This window comes from Canis aureus, chromosome 1 (assembly GCF_053574225.1).
Source record: "Canis aureus isolate CA01 chromosome 1, VMU_Caureus_v.1.0, whole genome shotgun sequence".
NCBI lineage: Eukaryota > Metazoa > Chordata > Mammalia > Carnivora > Canidae > Canis > Canis aureus.
The window spans coordinates 33776044-33794514 of NC_135611.1; the positions used below are offsets into that span (position 1 = coordinate 33776044).

The window sequence follows — 18471 nt, forward strand, 5'->3', positions numbered from 1 at the left end:
ACCTACAGAATGGGAGAAGATATTTGCAAATGACATATCAGATAAAGGGCTAGTTTCCAAGATCTATAAAGAACTTCTTAAACTCAACACCAAAGAAACAAACAATCCAATCATGAAATGGGCAAAAGACATGAACAGAAATCTCACAGAAGAAGACATAGACATGGCCAACATGCACATGAGAAAATGCTCTGCATCACTTGCCATCAGGGAAATACAAATCAAAACCACAATGAGATACCACCTCACACCAGTGAGAATGGGAAAAATTAACAAGGCAGGAAACAACAAATGTTGGAGAGGATGTGGAGAAAAGGGAACCCTCTTACACTGTTGGTGGGAATGTGAACTGGTGCAGCCACTGTGGAAAACTGTGTGGAGGTTCCTCAAACAGTTAAAAATAGACCTGCCCTACGATCCAGCAATTGCACTGTTGGGGATTTACCCCAAAGATACAAATGCAATGAAACGCCAGGACACCTGCACCCCGATGTTTCTAGCAGCAATGGCCACGATAGCCAAACTGTGGAAGGAGCCTCGGTGTCCAACGAAAGATGAATGGATAAAGAAGATGTGGTTTATGTATACAATGGAATATTACTCAGCTATTAGAAATGACAAATACCCACCATTTGCTTCAACGTGGATGGAACTGGAGGGTATTATGCTGAGTGAAGTAAGTCAGTCGGAGAAGGACAAACATTATATGTTCTCATTCATTTGGGGAATATAAATAATAGTGAAAGGGAAAATAAGGGAAGGGAGAAGAAATGTGTGGGAAATATCAGAAAGGGAGACAGAACATAAAGACTGCTAACTCTGGGAAACGAACTAGGGGTGGTGGAAGGGGAGGAGGGCGGGGGGTGGGAGTGAATGGGTGACGGGCACTGGGTGTTATTCTGTATGTTAGTAAATTGAACACCAATAAAAAAAAAAAAAAAAAAGAAAAAAAAAAATAAAAAAGAAAGTATTCAAATAAATGTTGGTGACATGTTCCACAGAAGGATTTTAGGTAAGAGGAGAATTGATATGTCATCTTATTTCAATCACAAAGAATCAAAATTTCCTCCTTTTTGAGTTATTAATGCAGGATACCAGCTATCATCCAGGTTATATTTGCTTGGTTTCCTGGAATCAAATTTAAGTTTTATTTTCTCATTCATTTATGCATCTTTTATTTTTGTGTAATGACATTTATTTCACTGATGATTGTAAAATATTAAGATAGATTGGGACTTCAACATTGCCTACATGATGCAAAGATATTTGTGAAAAATAAAAATTTAGTATGGCCTGTAATTCTTAACTTCTCAAAGAAATTTGGACCTATTCACTTTGTACTGCTGCAATATAAATATTTAATGTTTTGTTACCAGAAAAAAGAGATGAGGATTATGTTGTTACCAAGTGATTTCCATTTCTCCAAACTAACTACTATGTCACACTACAAAATATCAATAAAATAATCAAATAGCCCAAAACTTAAAGGAATTATCTGTGATTCTTAGCAATAAAAGAACATTGTAGAGGATTTTAAATAAATGTAGAAGTTTAATGGATTTTAATAATCCAAGGTGTCCCAGCTTATTTTGTGTTATTATTTCCTTGGTTCAGATATTGTGCTGATATGTGCACCCCAAAACCAATGCCACAGTATCTTTCATTAAAGTGTCATAACCCTCTTTTTGCAGTTTTCTGCAGATTAATTACTTTTTTTTCTTTTAGCAATGGAGTCTGTCATAATTTGGACCAACATTTAATATAATTAACCATGGACAGGAGGGGAGGTAGTTGGAGTAGATTAAAATAAATGAGGAAGTTGGATGGGTAGGAAATTGAAAGTTTGTGCATAAGAGTTAATGGTATTTACAACAGAACTTATCAACAGAGCTTATCCTTATATCATCAGCAGTATTTTTCTTTATATTTATATTTTTTAATTCATCATATTTTAGCAATAAATACACAAGAAGAAATAATGTTTTTCATAAACATGTCTTTTCTTTTAATTTCGTTTTGTAAGGACTTTTTACCCTCCTAACAATTAAAAAGATAGCAGACAGCAAACATTTGCCTCACTTGGGAAAGTATAGCTTGGCTTAGCATACTATGAGTCCCAACATATAGAAGAAAACAGAGTATTGGATATGATAACACAATTCAGAAAAATGTTTTAAAATATACATGTTTTTTTTCATCCTATAGGAAAAATGCAAGCATAAGTATCCTGATCATATGCTGATCATGTAATAATGTTTCTTGTGTAATCTTTTTCTTCCTAAGAACTCAAAGGTTTTTGTTTCAAGTGCTACCTTTACATGTATTAACTGTTTGATCTTTCTTAAAACACCGAAGCACATTTATCCATAAAATGGAAATGAATATCATTTTGTCTGCCCATAATACATATCATTGTAAGGTTCCTGCTTGGTAATAAATACAAATGTACACTAGTGAAAAATGTAACATGTTAACATATTTCATTCTAATTGTAACAGAACAATAATCATTGTGAGAACTCTCAAAGGTACACCTAGATGAACATTTTTGGCTCACTGAAGGTTATTTCACTGACAAAAGAATGATACTGAAAGTAGAAGATAAGGATAAAGGGAAATGTACACAATTTCAAAGCTACACTGGACAATTCATCTCCTGAGGCATAAATATAGTTAGTCATACAATGATCTATTTCATGCAGCTCTGTAGCCCTGCTATTAATTTGGAGGATTGGTGATTCATGCATCTTTTCTTTTCTTGCTATTTATGTTTATACTTTGATTTAAATATAACCCATGGCAGACAGTTGACATGACCTAACAAAAAAGCGTCAGATATCAGAAAGACAACAAATAGTTCTTTACTGAATGCCAATAAAAGAGGCATATATTCTTCTAAGCTGTCACACTATAATCTTTCACTTTTCTATAGTGTCATATTTTTACATAGAAAAGATAGTTTGCATGAAATTCTAAGGTTGGGAACATTAAATAGGTTGGTGCCACACACATACAAAATGAAACAAAATCAAAAACCCAGATTCAATGCTAAAAAATTAAAAATCTAAAATATCTGGGAGCATGAAATTGAGATCAATTACAATCATTCATTTCTCTGACACTGTTTTTTTTTCATTTATCTAACACTAAATGGTTGCCAAAATAGAAACAAGGTGGTAAGATTTTTATGATTTTTTAGTTACTGTCTCATATCTATGCTTTGTTATAAAACTACTCATCTATAGAGTTCCACTTCAATTTATAGAAAAATAGCATTTTCTTTAAGGACAACTAGAAATCTGAATAGTGTTTTTAAAGATGTTTATGGGTATTAGAGAGCTGAGGCAGCCAGGAATTGAGGGTACAGGACCCACCCCATATAAAGGGAAGCTCATTAAAGTGGGTTAAATTTCTATGCAACACTTTTGCCCTTGAGCCATTTAGTAATATTGAAGTTTTGCTGCACAAGAAACTGAGTTTAGCATAAAGCAGTTATGATGGAGAAAAGTTAGCAGAGGGAGTTTGGAGAAGAAAGGTCAACACAGCTTTAGGGCTAAAATCGCAGAGATAAGAAAAGCCCAGTGAGGTGACTCAAAAAGGATACCCAAGTGTACAGCATGAGGCATTGTCTCTCTCAGCTAAGCAGGGTTAGAAAGTAGCTAAAAAGCTGATTGCAATATTTTACTTACCAGGTAAACAAAACTAGCTAACAATGGGTTAAGCATCACAAGCTCTCAGTCTGGATCCTGGAAGGACACATTCTATAAGTCTGGGTAAACTGGAGATAGAAAAAAATAAAACAAGAGGCATCAGTAAAAGAACGAAAAGTCAAATCACAAAAGAGAAGATAGTTACTGTATGCGTATCCAATAAAGAATTTTATATTCAGGGATGCCTGAGTGGTTTAGCAGTTGAACATCTGCCTTTGGCTCGGCATGATCCCGGATTCCCGGTTCGAGTCCCACATTGGGCTCCTTGCATGGAGCCTGCTTCTCCCTCTGCTATGTCTCTGCTTCTCTCTGTGTCTCTCATGAACAAATAATCTTTGAAAAAATTTAATATTCACTATATGTAATATATATATATATATATATCCGTGAATCAATAAGCTATATGCACATTCCCATAAATCAATAAGGTAGGTAACTCAACAGATAAAACAGGCAAGGAACTTTAACTCAACATTTCAAAACAAAGAAAATATCCAATCAATAGTTAAACCATTAAAAGAGTTGCTAAGATTTATGAATATCTGGAAAATGGGGATGAAAACAATAATAAGACTTCAACAAACACCTATCACAGGAAAAAAATTAAAATAACAAGTGTTCATGGGCATTTGGAACAGTTAAGACTATTTTGTGAGGGTATAAACTGGTATAAAAACTCTAAAAGACTACTGGGAACAAATTCATCTTCTATGACCCAAAAAATTCAATCCTAGATATATACACAACAAAATTATGTATAGTAGTTACAGGGGGAAAATTATAGGAATTCCATAAGCATTGGTATTTATTTTTAAAAAAGGAAAAAAAAACACCTAGACACTATCTAGTTTATTAACAGATGATTGGATAAATACTGGTACTTCTATCCCAGTGGTTCTCAAATGGAAATGCTTGGTGATGTTGGGAGATATTTTTAATTGTCATAACCTGTGGCAGAGAGATATGGTATTATAGACATCTAGAAGGTAGGGACCAGTGATATTGTTAAACATCATACAATGCACAGGAAAGCCCCACATCCAAGAGTTATATGGTCAAAAGCATCAATAGTGCCAAGGCTGAGAAGACATGGTGTATAAAATAAAATATTATATTGTCCTAAGAATGAACAAATTTATGCTATACATAAATCAACAATTTATTCCATAAACATAAGATTGAGAAAAATAAGCCAGACACAGTGTAGGTATTTTAAAATCCCACTTACATAAATTCAAAAACCAGCAAATCCAATAAATGTTGACAGAAGACAAGAATGCTGGGGAAGTAGTAGCAGAAAGGATACAGGTATTATTTTATTTCTTGCTCCGAGTCCACAGGTATATTTGCTTTTTAAAAATTATAAGGTTATGTTATGCATTGATATGATATGTGGACACAAAGTTTACTGAAATTTTTCATTGAATCACCAGCCTGAGATATTTATGGAATGTTTAATACCATTAAGATTTCGTGTATGTAGGTAGTTTGGAATTAAACGAGGCAATTTCAACTTCTAAAAAAGATAATTTGGCATGCTATTTTAAGTGAAATATAATCATCCAAACAGATGTCATATTTTCAAGGTGTGTGTGTGTGTGTATGCGTCTGTATGTGTTTGTATGTGAGACCTACATTATCAAGGGGGTCTTTTCAATACAGTGTTATAATATTTAAAAAATCATTTCAACTGCTTATACTTATTTTTATTTTCTTTCAAAGACAAGATTCTTCAAAGTATTTTTCATTTCTTAAAAAGTAACTTTGCTTCCACAAGAATAATAAAATAGTGTATCAGGATAGCCTACAGTACAATACCATGGCAACGATACTTTGGCTGAGTCTTTCTGACCGTGGGCAAATCTGTCCAAGTCTGTCAAATCCAATATCTTCAAATTGCCATCAGAAATATTAATATTACAAAAAGAATAATACTCCATCTTAGTCATATGTTTTGCTAAGAAATATAACTAGCCATGGGTGAATCAAAAATAAATCACCTGATTGAGGATTATACACATACAGAAGTAAATATTATATATAAACCATTTTATAATTTTACTGAATTACTGTATGGCAAAAAAATATATGGATCAAGTGAATAACCATAGAAAGTTTTATGCTTATATGTGCTTACACAGTTCTAACAGAATATTAGAGAATTGAAATCTGAGTGGTAATTGACTCTATATAATAATATATCTGTATATATAAATCATAAGTAGTAACATATCTACCAGTATAAAATTAATTTATGTGCATTGTATTTAAGGTGAATATTTATCATTTTCTTTATTAAAATATTTTATGTATTTATTCAAGAGAGATACAGGGATAGAGAGAGAGAGGCAGAAACATAGGAAGAGGAAGAAGCAGGATCCTTGCAGAGAGCTGGATGTGGGACTCAATTCCTGGACCCTTGGATCATGCCCTGAGCCAAAGGCAGACACTCAACCACTGAGCCACTCACATGCTCCTATTTATCATTTTAAATTCAATATGCTCATATGTACTTTCTTGCTGGTCTTTTCCGTGTATGCCTCCCTAGTCAAGGAGAGTGTGGCTCTATAGAAAGGTGTGGTCAAGAGAAATTAGAAGGGGAAAGGATGAGGAGGGACAAGGGGAAAGGAGAGGAAGGGAATTAAATAAGAAGAAGGAGAAGAAGAAGGAGTCATTGAGGAGGAGAAGGGAGGAGGCTAGAGTAAACAATGAATTCCCCGCCTCCACTGCAAATGGGTAAGGCCATCTGACTAAATTTTGATGTTATTGGAATGTTTTAGGAAACTCTTGGTATTTTCCTTTAAATGGCATTTCAGGCCCTTCTCCCATTTTCCTCAATCCTGGGGTGACTTTGTGAATGGAAATCCCATATAGCAGAGAGGAAATCACATAAGACATCAAGAGATGTATCACTAAGCAACCATCATACAACCCCATTACCTACCCTCAGATTTTTTAAAAAAGATTTTACTTATTTATACATGACAGAGAGAGAGAGAGAGAGAGAGAGGCAGAGGGAGAAGCAAGCTCCGTGAAGGGAGCCCGACGTGGGACTCGATCCCAGGTCTCCAGGATCACACCCCGGGCTGAAGGTGGCACTAAACTGCTGGGCCACCGGGGCTGCCCTACCCTCAGATTTTTTTTAAAGATTTTATTTATCTGGGATCCCTGGGTGGCGCAGCGGTTTGGCGCCTGCCTTTGGCCCAGGGCGCGATCCTGGAGATCCAGGATCGAATCCCACGTCAGGCTCCCGGTGCATGGAGCCTGCTTCTCCCTCTGCCTGTGTCTCTGCCTCTCTCTCTCTCACTGTGTGCCTATCATGAATAAATAAAAATTAAAAAAAAAAAAAAAGATTTTATTTATCTATTCACGAGAGACAAAGACAGAGACAGAGAGAGAGAGAGAAAGAGAGAAGCAGGCTCCATGCCAGGAGCCCGATGTGGGACTTGACCCCGGGACTCCAGGATCATGCCCTAGGCCAAAGGCAGGTGCCAAACCGCTGAGCACCCAGGGATCCCCTACCCTCAGATTTTTTAGGTAAGAAAGAAATACATGTCTGTCCTGTTTATGCCACAATGTTTAGTTATACCCTCCTAAGAGCCAAACCTATCCTAATGAATATGATGCTCATTTCACCTCCTGTGTGCTGGACAAGGAGCTGGAAACTTGGGATACAAAGTACAAAACATGGTCCATTGTGCTCAGGACGCTTACAGTCTGGCATTTGAGGAATAAAAAGTAGTCCACTAAATAGCTATGAATGTTGCAATGTTATCCACAATGTGCAATAGTACAATATAAGGTCCAATAAAGCCTCATCAGGAGGATGACCCTTCAGTTGACACATGCCACAGTTATTCCCATGTGGACAAGAGATCATTCAAGGCAGAGCAGGCCTCATATTAAGAGGTATAAACTTAATGAATACAGGATTCATATAAATGTTAGCAATTCCTATTTCAAAATCATGGAATTTATGAGGGAAAAATAAGAAAGCAATAAAACCGTATGTTTAGGAGCACCTGGGTGGCTCAATGTTTAAAGGTCTGTCTTCTGCTCAGGTTGTGATCTCGGGGTCCTGGGATTGAGTCCTGATTCAAGCTCCCTTATGGGGAGCCTGTTTCTCCCTCTGCCTATGTCTGTGCCAGTCTCTCTGTATCTCTTACGAATAAATTTAAAAATCTTTAAAAAAGGCCTATATATTTAAGTGAAAGCCAAATATGGAGACATTCTAGGATTGACTGTAGAATTCAAACTTTTCATAAGGAAAAGTAGAGTTTTTGAAGCATTTTAAGTATTGGAAATGAGTCAATCATGCATTTGTTTTAAAATATCCTGTAGGAAGATGGACCTGAAATAATGAGATGGGAGACAGAAAATCTAATTATCCTGCATTTAGACAGGACAGATACTGAAGGTCGAATTGATATTAAAAATGATAGTTGTAGAATCAAGAGGTGCCTTTTCCTTTATCACACTTGTCATATACTTATTGAAACTTATTATTACTAGAAGATGGCTTGTCGGTGTTTGAAGTTGCTATCTCTTTAAAAATATTAGCTGTGTTTCTGTACTCAATTCGATTCTCCCTGCTATTTCCAAGGAGTCAATTATTGAATTTCTTCTTTTACATTATTCTCTAACATTAATGAGATTTTACATTAATCTCAAAGTGATTTCAACCACTTCAAAGGCTGAAACTATCATCTCTATATTACAATATTGGAAGGCTATGTGCACATAGATATCTACAAGAGAAATATTAATGTTACTTAATGTATACATATTTAATATTTGAGCAAAACTAATAATGAAAGCATACTGTTACCAGGACAGAGATAACTGCTAAGCCGTTATACAGAAAGTTCAGAAACTGATTGTTGGCAAATTCCCAGACTTGTTTACACCCTTCCCATTCAGAGCTCACTTCTCCCCAAAACAAAACTTTTGAAGATAAAAATTTGTTTTTCTAGTTTGAATACTTTATGTAAATAGAGTCATATGGAATACAATCCTTTGATCAGGTATCTTTGCTTAGTATTTTACTTGTGAGTTTTATTCACGTTGTTTTATATACTTATAAAATATTCTTTCTTATTTCTATATACTATTCTACTGAGTAAACATTTGTTTATCCAGCCCACTGTTAATAGACATATAGGACCATAATCGACAATACTATAATAAACATTGTTAAAAGATTTTATTTATCTATTTGAGAGAGACAGAGAGAGCAGGAGCAGAGGGAGAGGGAGTGGGAGACACAGACCCCCCACCAAGCAGGGAGCCAAACTCGAGGCTTGATGCCAGGACCCTGAGATCATTATTTGAGCAGAAGGCAGAAACTTAACCAACTGAGCCACCCAATGCCCTATAACAAACACTTTAATACATGTGTTATGAGCGACGTGTAGCCACACTTCTTCAGATACATATTCAGAAATGTGTCATAGATATGCATATGCTCAGCTTTAGCAAAGACTGCTTAAAGGCTTATTAGTCATGCAAACACTTGTATATACCTTTTCACCTGCCTCCTCTGACAATTTTAGTTTCTTATCAAATTTAGCATTGTCTCTTTATCTGTTTTTCCTTTTAGCCATTCTGGTGAGCATGTGGTATGGCACTTTTAGTTTTTATTTCTTTGATGACTAATGATAGGTTGCATTACTTTTCCTTATTAATTTGAGTTCTCTATATATTCTAATTAAGAATTCTTTATCAGGGGCAGCCCTGGTGGCTCAGCAGTTTAGCGCCGCCTTCAGCCCAGGGTGTGATCCTGGAGATCCGGAATCGAGTCCCACATCGGGCTCCCCGCATGGAGCCTGCTTCTCCCTCTGTCTGTGTCTCTGCCTCTCTCTCTCTCTGTGTCTCTCATGAATAAATGAATAAAATATTTTTTTGAAAAAAATTCTTTATCAGGTGTATGTGTTGTGAATAACATCTTTCACTGACTGGGTTGATGTTTCTCTCTCCTTTGAAGAACAGAAGTTTGCAAGTATAATATGGCCGATTTTATAATTTTTCTTCTTGTCCAAACTTGTATGTCCTATTTAAGAAACATTTGCCTAAGAAAAATGAAAAAGAAAAAGAAAAAATAAAATAAAAAAAACATTCGCCTGCCCAAAGTTCACCAAAATGATCTTGAGGGTGAAGGTTTTTACTTACATATTCAATTAATGCTAATTTTGTCTTATGTACTTTACATATCTCAAGTTTTTCTTTTTAAAAAGGATGTCAAATTTAAGAATAATATCCATATTGACTTTCTCCTTTTTAATTCCTGATATTACTTCTAATGGTCTTTTGTGTTCTCTCATCCTCTCTGTCTCTTCCTTTCTCTGTGTCTCTGTCTCTTGGCCAATATTGCTAGATATTTAACAAATTTAGAAACCTTTTCAAAGAACTAATTTTTTGCTTTCTACCTTCTCCATAGTTATGTATTATCCAGAATGTCATAAAGTTGGAATCATATAGGATGCAGCCTTCTCAGATTGACTCCCTTTGTAATTAATAGTTATAAGCATTTAAGATTCCCCGATGTCTTTCCAAGGCTTGATAGCTCATTTCTTTGCAGTGCTGAATAGTAATCCACTTTCTAGATGTACAACAGTTTATTCACTCATCTACTGAAGCGCATCTTGGTTGATTCCAAGTTTTGGAAAATATGAATAAAGCTGCTATAGACATTTGTGTGTAGGATTTTCGTACATGTAGATTTTCAATACCTTTAGGTAAAAATACAAAGAGCACAATTTCTGGATCATATGGTAAGAGTATGTTTACTTTTATAAGAAATTACCAAACTATGTTCAATAGTGGCTGTGCCAGTTTGCATTCCCATTGGCAATGTATGAGAGTTCCTTTTGCTCTATCTCCTGGCCAGCATATGGTCTTGTCAGTGTTCTAGATTTTGGTCATTTTAATAGGTAGTGCAATGGTGTCTCGTTGTTTTCCTTTGCATTCCCTAGTGAAACAGGATATAAAACATCATTTTATATGCCTATTTGTCATCTATACATCATCCTTGGTCATATGTCAAATTCTTTGGTCCATTTTTTTTAATTGGTTGTTGTTGAGTTTTAAGAGTTCTTTGTATATTTGTCTTTTTTATTGATACTATTGACAGCTTGTTCTATCATTTATTGAATGAGATATGTTAAAATTTCCAAACATTACTATGGATTTGTCTATCTCTATTTTTATTTCAGTCAGCTTTTTTACTGTGTAATCCAAGCCAAGTTATAAAGATAAATGAATTTAAAATTGTATAACTTCCTGTTGAATTAGTCTTTTTATTTTTATGAAGTATCTCTGTTATATATATTTTCAGTCATTTCATTTCAATTTATCGGTTGGAAAGATTTCTTGGCGATGTCCGTCATTTCTCAAGTTTTCATATGATTCATGTTTGTATTTCTTCTATTGGGAAGTACTTATTCATTTACTTTAACTACTTCTCTTTCTAGTTCTGTTTTCATTAGAAAATATTAGGATCTATTTATGTATTTTTCATAACATGTATTTGATTATAAAATAATATATGACATATAGATATTATGAAGTATGGTTCCTTTATTTCTATAATCCAGTACCTAGCTTATAAACTTGTTACCAATGCTACTGAAGTACTCACATTTTTCCCATCCCCTTCCTTCAACTCTACTTAGTTAGTAGCAATTCTGAATTCTGTGTGTGTTGCCCCCCATCTTTTTAATATAATTTACCTTGGTGTGGACCTCTTTGAGCATATACCTGAGTTCATTGCATTTTTTGCCTTTGGAATTGAGGTGTTTCACCAACTGGAAAGTTTTCAGTCATTACTTCCTCAGAAATTCTCTCTGCTTCTCTCTGCTTTTATATCTTTCTCTTCTCTTTCTAAAGCCCCCTTAATTCCTATGTTGGCATCCTCAATGGTGGCCATTATGTCCCTTAAACTCTGTTAAATTTTTTTCAATCTTAAATAATTTTTTTTTCAATCTTTTTTTTTTTCAGTTCTCAAGTTGGATACTCTCAATAACCTTCTCTTCAAGCTTTCTTATTGTTTCTTCTGCTCAAATGTGCTGTTGAATCATTGTGAATTTTTTATTTCAGGTTTTGTAGTTTTCATCTTCAAAAGTTATATTTGGTTGACTTTTAATAATTTCTACCTCTTTACTCATACTTCTGATTTGTTAGCATGATTCTTCTAATTTTCTTAAGCTCTTTGTCTATGGTTTCCTTTAGTGTGAGCACATTTAAGACACTTGGTTAAAGTCTTTTTCTAGAAATCTCGATGTCTAGGTTGCCTCAGGGCCATTCTTTTGTTTCTTTGCATTTATTTATTTATTTATTTATTTATTTATTTATTTATTTATTTCTTACTTACTTACATACTTATTGGTGATGAAAACAGAACACTTTAAATAGTCTATTGTGATGACTCTGAAAATCAAAATTCCCCCCTTCCTAGGGTGGGCATTGTTGTTTACGAGCTGCAGTTTGTCTGCTGTTTTGTGACTTTTCTAAACTACCTTTGCAAAGGCTATATTTTTTGACAAATGGCCACTGAGGGTTCTGCTCCATTATTTCAGGTCATCTGGTGACCTAATAGAAATTTTCTTAAATATCTGAAGCCAAAAAGAAAAACAAAAAATAAACCAAAAAGAAAAGCTTTTCTTGGCCTTTGTAGATTGGCTCTAAACTGTGGAAGGCTGACTAAAACTCTGCATTAGCTCTAGACTTCTTTCTTATTTATAAAGTCCTCAATGATCAGCCATATTTACTGCCAGTGCTCTCAGGTTTTCTCTGGGTATGACTTTAGTTAGCCTTGATCACGCTCATGGCTCCCAGGATTCCCTGGTGTACTGGAACCCTTTGAAATCCTTAAGCTTCCATATGTCTTTCTCCCCTGCCCAATCATTTCAGTCTATATGCTGTTTGTCGTATTTGCCATTCTAGCTCCTGATAGCTACAGGTAGTATATATTTTTAAACGGTATCAACCAATGCTGTCCAGGAGAGTGCTTCAGCCCAAAGAGTTTTCTGAAGAGAAAAGAACAAAGGAAAGCCTCTGAGCAGATCCCTTAGGGAACCAATGTCAAACCAGAAAACTATAATTCTTTGAGAACAGGGTCTCTATTGCCCATTGTGGCAACAGTGATATAAACGAAAAATGTGAGTTATGAGCCCATGATCACAGTTCAGCTGCAGAATATGGGATGGGATGTGGATAAACTGCCATCATGCTCTTACCAAATTTTAGTTGCCTTTTCTTCATTAAAGCATTCCCTGGTTGTTGTTACATTTTTTATCAGATTATTGAGTTTTGAAAAAAAATTTATTCTGATAGTTTTTGCCAACTTAATGGTTACTTACGTAGAAAAGCAGACCCTTGTTGCTACAGACTCCACCATTTCCAGTGGCATCCTCTGCATTCCTTTGTTTAACATTTTTCTAATTCATATATATGTATAACCAATAAATGTGTAATACTTCAAATGTACTCTGTACTCAAATCAACATTGTGTTTTTCTGTGCTATATGCATTTTTGTTTAAAATTTTGTTTAGTTATATTATGTATGTCATGATATATACATGTATACATATACATGTATAATATGTGTGTGAATATTCCACAATTTATTAATCCATCCTTCTCTCAACTGACATTTGTGCTGTGCCATTTTCAGTGTTTTAGTGTAACAACTACTACCATGAATATTCCTACTTTTGGTACACTTTTCACTGTCAGTTCTCTAGGCTATTGAATTGCTGGGTTGTGAGGAATGTTCATTTTCAGTTATACATGGTCATTTCATAATGTACTCCAAAGGCTTTGTGCAAAATAATCTGACCCACAGTATATACTTTGGGAATGGTAGTTCTAGGAGGCTCTCAAATTCTTAAAGATGGGAGTCTTTTTAAGGAATAATTTAACAGATTGTCTTTTATCTTTGAAAAAAGCATTTTAAGTGTACATTTATAATTTTTACTTAGGAAGAAGGCCTTTTTATTGAGGTGTTATGCAGTGATCAGTGTTCTTCATCTCCTCTGAATAAACTCTAATCCAATGCATAGGTCATGATTATCAGAGTTTTTTAAAGTTTTTATTTAATTCCAGTTAGTTAACCTACAGCATAATATTAGTTTTGGGTATACAGTATACTGACTCAACACTCCTGTACAACACCCAATGCTCATCATAAATACACTCCTTAATCCTCATCACCTATTAGCTTACCCTTTCACTCACCTCCCCACTGATAATCATCAGTTTGTTCTCTAAAGCTAGGAGTTTCTTTTTTGGTTTGCCTTTTTCTCTTTTCCCTTTGCTTATTTGTTTTGTCTCCTAAATTTCACATATTAATGAAAACATACAGTTTTTGTGTTTCTCTCACTAACTTATTTCACTTAACATAATACTCTCTAGCTCCATTATGTTGTTGCAAATGGCAAGATTTTTTCTTTTTTTATGGCCTTTATGTTCTCTTTTATGGCTGAGTAATAGTCCCATATATATATTTATATAAAATACATATTTATATATATCTTATTTGTATATATATATATATATATATATTAATATCATATTTTTCCATTCATCAGTCAATGGACACTTGGGTTATTTCCATAACTTGGCTATTGTAGATAAAGTTGCTATAAACATCGAGCTGTAGTTTTCCCTTTGAATTGGCAGTTTTGCATTCTTTGGTAAATATTTAGTAGTGCAATTGCTGCATCATAGGGTAGTTTTCCTTTCAGCTTTTTGAGGAATGCCCATGCTGTTTTCCAGAGTGACTGCATCAGTTTGCATTTCCTCTAACAGTGCAACAGGGTTCCCCTTTCTCCATGTCCTCACCAACACCTGTTGTTTCTTGTGTTATTGATTTTAGCTATTCTGACAGGTGTGAGGTGATTGTAGTTTTGATTTGTATTTCTCTGATGATGAGTGAGGTTGAGCATTTTTCATATGTCTGTTAGCCATCTGGATGTCGTATTTAGAAAATGATCTATTCATGTCTTCTGTCCATTTCTTAACTGGATTACTTGTTTTTTGGGGTGTTGAATTTGATAAGTTTTTTAATAAATTTTAAATACTAATCCTTATCAGGTATGTGATTTGCAAATATCTTTTCCCATTCTGAAGGCTGCCTGTTTGTTTCATTGACTATTTCCTTCACTGTGCAGAAGCTTTTTATTGTACCCAGAAATGAACCCACAGGGCAGCCCCGGTGGCGCAGTGGTTTAGCGCCGCCTGCAGCCCAGGGCGTGATCCTGGAGACCCTGGATCGAGTCCCGCGTCAGCCTTTCTGCATGGAGCCTGCTTCTCCCTCTGCCTGTGTCTCTGCCCCTCTCTTTCTCTCTCTCTCTCTCTCTCTCTCTCCCCCTCTGTGTCTCTATGAATAAATAAATAAAATCTTAAAAAAAAAAGAAATGGACCCACAATTATATGGTCAATTAATATTAGAAAGAGCAAGAATATCCAGTGGAAAAAGATAGTCTCTTCAGCAAATGGGTATTGGAAAAATTGGACAGCAACAAACAAAAGAATGAAACCAGACCACATTCTTACAACATAAACCGAAACAAATTAAAAGACTATAGACCTAAATGTGAGACATGAAGCCATAAAAATCCTGAAGGAGACCGCAAGCAGTAACTTCTTTGACAATACCTATACCAATTTCTTTGTAGATATGTCTCCTGAGACAAGGGAAACAAAAGCAAAAATAAACTATTGAGACTTTGTGATTTCTAGTTTTACTCTACCTAAAGTATACTGATAAGTTGAATACAATTTTTGTAACAGTAGAAGTATAGAAAAATAATATCTGGCTATAATTTTCCTCCAGTTTTTATAAAGATTTTGCTTATCTTCACAGAAATTCACAACCCTGCATATATTTGTTTAATCAATCATATTTATTTTCCATATGCAATAATTGAAAAGCTGTAGTTTTTACATAAATGATGACACTCCATCTTCCTATCATGTTTCAGTGGTTTAACTAATATTTAATCTATTATGATTGTGTATAAAAAAGTTAAACTAGTATAAATAAGCATGGGGATAAACACAACTTTCATTTAATAGATAAACAAATCAACTGAAGTAGAAATGACAGGGTACTAGCAGCCATCATGTTGGGGGGAATTTGCCACAATGTATTATGGAGGGTATACTATGTATTAAACTTGTCTGTCAAATGAAGGAAATGATTTTAAAATATATATATATCTGTGTTTTATGAATCTGATTTTAGCACAAATGTAGTATAAAACCACACACTTTTAGTCATAACACCAGACTCTTTTAGTCATTTTTTACCAGTATTACTTATTATTTTCATTATTCTGGAAATGATAGAGCAAAAGTTTTAAAAAAAGAGGAAATAAAATTCATATTCAATTCAGATTGAAATAAATATATAAAACTGTCTTTGTTTACTTATAACATGCTTATCATATAGAAATACCAAGTTTTTTTAAAAAAAAGAAAGAGAAGAAAGAAAGAAAAAATAAAAGGAAGAAAAGTAAAGGGGTGGGGCAAGATGGCAGAGGAGTAGGGTCCCCAAGTCACCTGTCCCCACCAACTTACCTAGATAACTTTCAAATCATCCTGAAAACCAACGAATTGGACCTGAGATTTAAAGAGAGAACAGCTGGAACGCTACAGAGAGTAGAGTTTGTGCTTCTAAAAAGGTAGGAAGGTGAAAAAAAAAAAAAAAGAATCAAGTGGGGAGTGGCCCCCGAGGAGCCAGGCTAGGGGGGCGGTGAGAACCTCCAGAATAGGAAAGTCCAGCCCCAGAGAATTAGGAACTTTTAAAAATCTGCACTGGATTCTTCCCGGAGGGAAAGGGGCTGGCAGGGAACCCGGGCAGAATCACAGGAGGGGCAGTGGAGCCCCCAGGTTCCCGGGGTCACTAACAGAGGAGGTGCGCCCAGAGGAGAGTGCACCACTGACCACAGGCCAAGTGCGGTAAAGGCTGGAGTGCACCCAGCGGGGCTCTGGGAGCAGCTCAGGTGGCGACTCCCGCAGAGGAGGCTGTGCAGCCCCGGGAGCATGATTCCAGAGACAGAGGCCCCGGATTCCAGGGCGCTGGCGAAACAGCCCAGGATCCTGCGCTCTGCTTGGGACAGGTGGAAGCCTGGAGGGCATAGGACAGCGAGGACTCCCCTACCTCCGGATGCCCCCTGCCCCTGGGGTATCCAGGCCCCTGCGGACTGGGAGCTGTGATAGTTATTGCAGGAGCTCATTCCAGGGCTGGAGAGCTGGCCCCTGCCAGTGGGGTTGTTCCTCCTGGTGTCACCATGAGCCTTGGAGGGGCAGGGCCACCAGGTGACAGGTGCCTTACAAGATAAACAGCTCCCACTGAGCCCCACACCAGGCAGGGGGTGGGGCAGCTCCCCCAGGTGCACACACTTGACCGTTAGCACAGCAGGCCCCTCCCCCAGAAGACCAACTGAAAGGACGGGAAGAGCAAATTCTTGACCGAGCAGTACTGGAAAGCTCCAGGGGAAGTCAAGGGATTTATAGTATATAGAACCCGAGGATACTCCTTGTTTTTCATTTTTATTTTTGTTTTTGTTTTTGTTTGTTTGCTTTTCTTTTTTTCTCTTTATTTTTCTTCCTTTTTCCAGTACAACTTGTTTATAGCCACTCTGCACTGAGCAAAATGACTAGAAGGAAGAACTCCCCACAAAAGAATCAGAAAAGTACTCTCTCCCACAGAGTTAGAGAATTTGGACTACAATTTGATGTCAGAAAGCCAATGCAGAAGCACAATTATAAAGCTACTGTAGCTCTGGAAAAAAGCATAAAGGATTCAAGAGACTTCATGATGGCATAAAGGATTCAAGAGACTTCTTTAATTTAGATCTAATCAGGCCAAAATTAAAAATCAATTAAATGAGATGCAATCCAAACTGGAGGTCCTAATGATGAGGGTTAATGAGGTAGAAGAAAGAGTGAGTGACATAGAAGACAAGTTCAGGGCAAGGAAGGAAGCTGAGGAAAAAAGAGAAAAACAAAAGACCATGAAGAAAGGTTAAGGGAAATAAACGACAGACTCAGAAGGAAAAAATCTACATTTAATTGGGGTTCCAGAGGGCTCTGAGGGGGACAGAGGACCAGAAAGCATATTTGAACAAATCATAGCTGAGAACTTCCCTAATTTGGCAAGGGAAACAGGCATTCAGATCCAGGAGATGGAGGGGTCCCCCTCCTAAAAACAATAAAAACCATTCAACACCTCGCCCTCTAATAGTGAAACTTGCAAATTCCGAAGATAAAGAGAAGATCCTTAAAGCAGCAGGAGACAAGAGATCCCTAACTTACATGGGGAGAAATATCAGACTAACAGCAGACCTCTCCACAGACACCTGGCAGGCCAGAAAGGCCTGGCAGGATATATGCAAGGTCCTAAATGAGAAGAACATGCAGCCAAGAATAAACCTATCCAACAAGGCTCTCATTCAGAATAGAAGGAGAGATAAAGACCTTCCAAGATAGGCAGAAACTGAAAGAATATGTGACCTCCAAACCAGCTCTGCAAGAAATATTAAGCAGGACTCTGCCAAAATAAATAAATAAATAAATAAATAAATAAATATAAAAAAAAGAGGACGCCCAAAGAAATAATCCACAAAAACAGGGACTGAATAGGTATTATGATGACACTAAAGTCATATCTTTCAATAGTAACTCTGAACATGAATGGGCTTAATGATCCCATCAAAAGACACAGGGTTTCAGACTTAAAAGAAAGCAAGACTCATCT

The 18471-nt window shown here is 36.0% G+C and overlaps 1 long non-coding RNA gene across 9 annotated transcripts in view; it reads right to left on the reverse strand.

Annotated features, from left to right (window-relative positions):
• Positions 1 to 17132, reverse strand: part of LOC144312460 (uncharacterized) — a 112314-nt gene extending 95182 nt beyond the window's left edge. For 5 of the 9 annotated variants that reach the window (XR_013377970.1, XR_013377971.1, XR_013377945.1 and 2 more), the window contains exons 1-3: positions 16873 to 17132; positions 16290 to 16331; positions 3689 to 3777 (exon numbers count right to left, since the gene is read on the reverse strand). This is a non-coding gene — a long non-coding RNA (uncharacterized LOC144312460). Of the gene's footprint in view, positions 1 to 3688; positions 3778 to 10134; positions 11207 to 16289; positions 16386 to 16872 lie in introns of all 9 variants that reach the window. The other 4 variants (XR_013377972.1, XR_013377963.1, XR_013377968.1 and 1 more) reach the window with 3 other exon arrangements.
• Positions 17133 to 18471: the final 1339 nt, after the last annotated feature.